Source organism: Carlito syrichta, unplaced genomic scaffold (genome assembly GCF_000164805.1).
Source record: "Carlito syrichta isolate Samal-C Ts95f unplaced genomic scaffold, Tarsius_syrichta-2.0.1 Scaffold303139, whole genome shotgun sequence".
NCBI lineage: Eukaryota > Metazoa > Chordata > Mammalia > Primates > Tarsiidae > Carlito > Carlito syrichta.
The window spans coordinates 118523-123100 of NW_007247235.1; positions in this window are offsets into that span (position 1 = coordinate 118523).

Below are 4578 nucleotides of genomic sequence, written 5' to 3' on the forward strand. Positions count from 1 at the left end.
GTGCCCAGACTGGAGTGCAGTGGCCGCTCCCGGCCACCGCAGCCTCGACCTGATGGGCTCCGGCAATCCTTCCGCCTCAGCCTTCCAAGTAGCCAGAATTACAGGCATGTGCTACCACGCCCAGCTGACTTTTTGATTTATTGTAGAGATGAGGTCTTGCCAAGTTGCCCAGGTGGGTCTCGAACCCGCGGGCTCAGGCAATCCACTCACCTCAGCCTCCCAAAGGCTCGGGATTGCAGGCTGAGCCACCGAGCCCAGCTAACGACCTGACTTTTGACCCAGCTCTGGTACCTGACAGCAAGAAGGCTGTAGGCTTGAGACTTCCTGACTGTGTGGTAGCTGGCTGAGGCAAGGTTGGAGAAGCAAACAGCTGACCTAAAAGGCACTAAGATGAGAAGCAGCTGAGAGGGTGCCAAGGGACCAGGATGCCCTGCAGAGAGAGCCTGTGTCCTTGTTCTGATCCCATCATCCCTCTCTCCAGCCACTTGCAACTCTGCCTCTTGGATCAGGAAGCTCATGGAGGTTCCCCTAGGGCTTTCATCTGCCAACTCCCTCTTTCTCTCCAATACTTCTCATAGCTCCTTTACTTGGTTCCTTATGTTGCCTGCTCCCCGGTGGTCTTGTACTATTCTCTATCATAAATGCCCTTAGCAACAACATTCAATCCACACCCTCTAAGTCACCTGCTTTCCTTGGACTCTCACTTCCAGAAAGTCTTTCTGGATTACATGTTGACATGTGAGAAAGAAAGGATGAGGATTGAGTCTCACTCTGTCACCCAGGCTGGAGGGCAGTGGCATGATCATGGCTTAACACAGTCTGGAACTCCTGGGCTCAAGTGATCCTTTCACCTCTGCCTCCCTTGTAGTTGGAACTATAGGTGCACCACCACACCCAGCTAATTTATTTTATTTTTTGTAGATACAAGGTCTCACTATGTTGCCCAGGCTGGTCTCGAACTCCTGGGCTCAAACAATCTCCTGCCTCGGCCTCCCAAAGTGCTGGGATTATAGGCATGAGCCACCACACCCAGCTAGAACATTTTAATCACTAAATTATTATTTTTTTTTTCCTGATCTTGATTTTGGTTCTTGCTTAAATACTTAATTGACAGAGTTTATTTTTCAAATCACTTTTTTTTTTTTTTGAGTTGGAGTCTCACTCTGTCGCCCAGACTGGAGTGCAGTGGCTGCTCCCAGCCACCGTAGCCTAACCCTGCTGGGCTCCGGCGATCCTTCCGCCTCAGCCTTCCAAGTAGCCGGAATTACAGACATGCGCTACCACGCCCGGTTGATTTTTTGATTTATCGTAGAGATGAGGTCTTGCTGCCCAGGCGGGTCTTGAACCCTCGGGCTCAGGCAATCCACTCACCTCAGCCTCCCAAAGGCGCGGGATTACAGGCTGAGCCACCGAGCCCGGCTTTCAAATCACTTTTTAATATTTCCCCAATCATTTGCAGCAGGTGATTTTCATCATTCTACCTACAATAAAATCATCAAGGTTTTCAATGTTGGGAACTTCAGGAGACTCTAGTAACAAATAATTGGGATTTTGAGGCTATAGCATGATGGGAGAGCTACATATCACTCAGGGAATATGGTCCTATTTACTAGTCTTATATTCCTTACCATCAGAAAAATCTTGATTTGTCTAATTGAAATGTACCATGTTGTTGGGCTCACCATTCCAGGAGGAATATAGTTATTTATCATAGTCCCTTCTGGTGAGTCTCTCACAGCCCTTTAAAAAGTCCTCATCTCACCCTTTTCATGCTGTAGTAAAGGGACCTGCAATGGGCAGTAAAACTGATTCTTCTTACAGATGAGGGAACTGATGCTGAAAGGGGAGGAGGGGCTATATTAGAGTCATGAACTTGAGAGAAAAGGCCAAGAATAGAACCCAGATATCCAAACCATTGTACCTGCTTCTGCTACACATAGAGGGGCTTTTCCCATTCCTGAGCCTCCGTATTGATTTCTTTTCTTTTTTTTTTGAGTTGGAGTCTCACTCTGTCACCCAGACTGGAATGCAGTGGCCGCTCCCGGCCACACAGCCTCGACCTGCAGGGCTCCGGCGATCCTTCCGCCTCAGCCTTCCAAGTAGCTGGAACTACAGGTGAGCGCTACCACACCCAGCTAATTTTTGATTTATTGGAGAGATGAGGTCTTGCCAAGTTGCCCGGGCAGGTCTCGAACCTGTGGGCTCAGGCAATCCACTCACCTCCGCCTCCCAAAGTGCTGGGATTACAGGCTGAGACACCGAGCCTGGCCCCATGTTGATTTCTTGACCATTACCAAATGCCTTTCCCTTTCTCCAATCTACCTCCTCAGTATCTCCATCAGTGAAGTTAGTGTTAGTTAGATGGCCTAGTTTGAGTCTGATTCTAAATCCTATCAGCCCTGCCCAGAGCCCTCTTTTAATCAAGAGGCTGCTTTCATTCAGCACCTCACATTTGCTGATGTTTGGGAATTATGTAGGCACTCCTGTCTGAAGCTGGCGTATATCCTAATTTCCTGACAAGATGATCAAAATTGATTTCCACCAGGAGCTGAAGAAGGAGTATCTAGTCAGGGGTCCTCTAGGGTAGAAGATAGAATCCCCAGAGGGCCACTGCACTCTTTCCTTAAATTATTGGACTTTGAAACAAGTGATCTGCTCAAACAGAGGCTCTTAGGCCAAAAATATGAGGGGTAGATGTCTGATGTATTTGGTTCCCTCTAGGAGTTCCTTAAAATAAAAAGACGTAGAAGTCTATGTGACCCATTGTTCCAGCAACCTAGAGAAGAGGTGTCATTTGCCAGGTCATCCTCTCACCTAGCTATCATGCTAGGCTTTTTGGAACATTTCTGACCCAAAGGAAGACCTAGAACAATGACTGCACATGGTAGGTGCCCAATAAATATCTGTTGGATTTAACGAAAAGGAAGTTTGAGTGTCCTACAATGTCTCTATAGTATTTACAGAACTCTTGCTCTGGAGTAGATAGTGGCTAAAAGAAACAGGAAAGAAATTAAAATGAGTTTAGCACTGAGACAGAGCAAAGATGTGTCTAAACATAAGATAAAATCATGTGCTCTCATATCACATGTGGAACATCCCAGAGGAGCTGCTGGCAGACAGAAGAGAATGAAAATTTATTTCTAAAACCTTCAAACCAATGAAAGCACTCCATCTCCATAATCCAAAGAACACCAAGGCCTATTTCTGACCAAAAGAAGAAGGAAATAAAATTCCTGCTCAGGAAATTCGTATTTTCGCAGAGCTGAAGAAGTTGTTGTTTCACAGCTTTAGCTAAACAACTCTAGCTTGATTATCAAATATTGGAATTGGGAGAAACAAGCACTGATGCAAGTAAAAGAATATTCTGCTGCTGATTTAAAGACAAGTGAATCGCTAAATATTTTTATTAGCAGCAAATTTGCTGCTTGCTGGAACTAATTTCACGCCCTGTAGATATGGTGCTTAAGTTGGAAATGGCGTTAAATTGCTCTCTCCTTGAGGCGGGTAAGGTTTCTGGTGGCAACAGCCACTAGATGGCACAAATAAGGTAGCTTCTCCAAGATAGGCAGCCTTGGAGCCAATAATAGGGGAGTCCAGAGGAAGTTCCACCCTACATTTCCCTTTTTCCTTCCAAAGAAATATTTGTGCCTCAAATATCCAAAGCTTTCTAAAAGAGAATTTTCCTAGAATGGAATATTCCTCCCAAGGTTCTTGGCTTTCCTAGTTCAGTCCTTTCTCTCATCTCATATAAAACTTTCAGTGAAAACATCTAATTTGCCAATCAATTGTGACATATAGTTAGTTTATTGTGTGTTAGTGCTAGCCTTTCAACTATACCATAGCTTCTAGAAAAGAGAGATTATATATTATTGCCAGAGTTGGAATCAAAGCGAGCAAATAGGTACAACTTGCAGGTCAGGAAGCTAGAATAGAAAACTGAGGCAAAGATGGCTGCCCAAAGGATGCGATCACCTTAGAACCAAGGCAGAATAGAATGCATAAGTCACAGCAGAATTGGGCAACTGAAGTCAGGTGAGAATTCCAAAGTGGAGACAAGTCCCATGGTCAGGGAATTGCTGTGGCTAAGAATCTGGTAAATAAACCAGAGTCAGAAGACATATTAAATAGTAAATTTCAAGCAAGCTGTGGGTGAACAAATAAATCAACAGAATGCAGGAGACAAGTGCCCAAGGGTTTAAAGGCAAGGGGGCAAAAGGTCAAAGCAAAGTCAGGAAAAGCAGGGAATCAGGGCAAAACACACAGAAAAAAGATTGAGGTACTCATTAAACAGATGCTCATGGCCTGTTCATACAAGAACCAAAATGGGTTCACTAAGAATGAGTTTTGCTGCCTTGAAATTATTTTCTTGTGCAATAGTAGTTGATAAATCTGACACGTCGGTATTCTCTTGCTTCTAAGGACTTCTAATTTAGCTAAACCCTTCACCTACAGGATGAAGTCCAAATTCCTTTTTTTTTCTTTTTTGAGTTGGAGTCTCACTCTGTCACCCAGACTGGAGTGCAGTGGCACGTTCCCAGCCACCACAGCCTTGACCTACTGGGCTCCGGCGATCCTTCC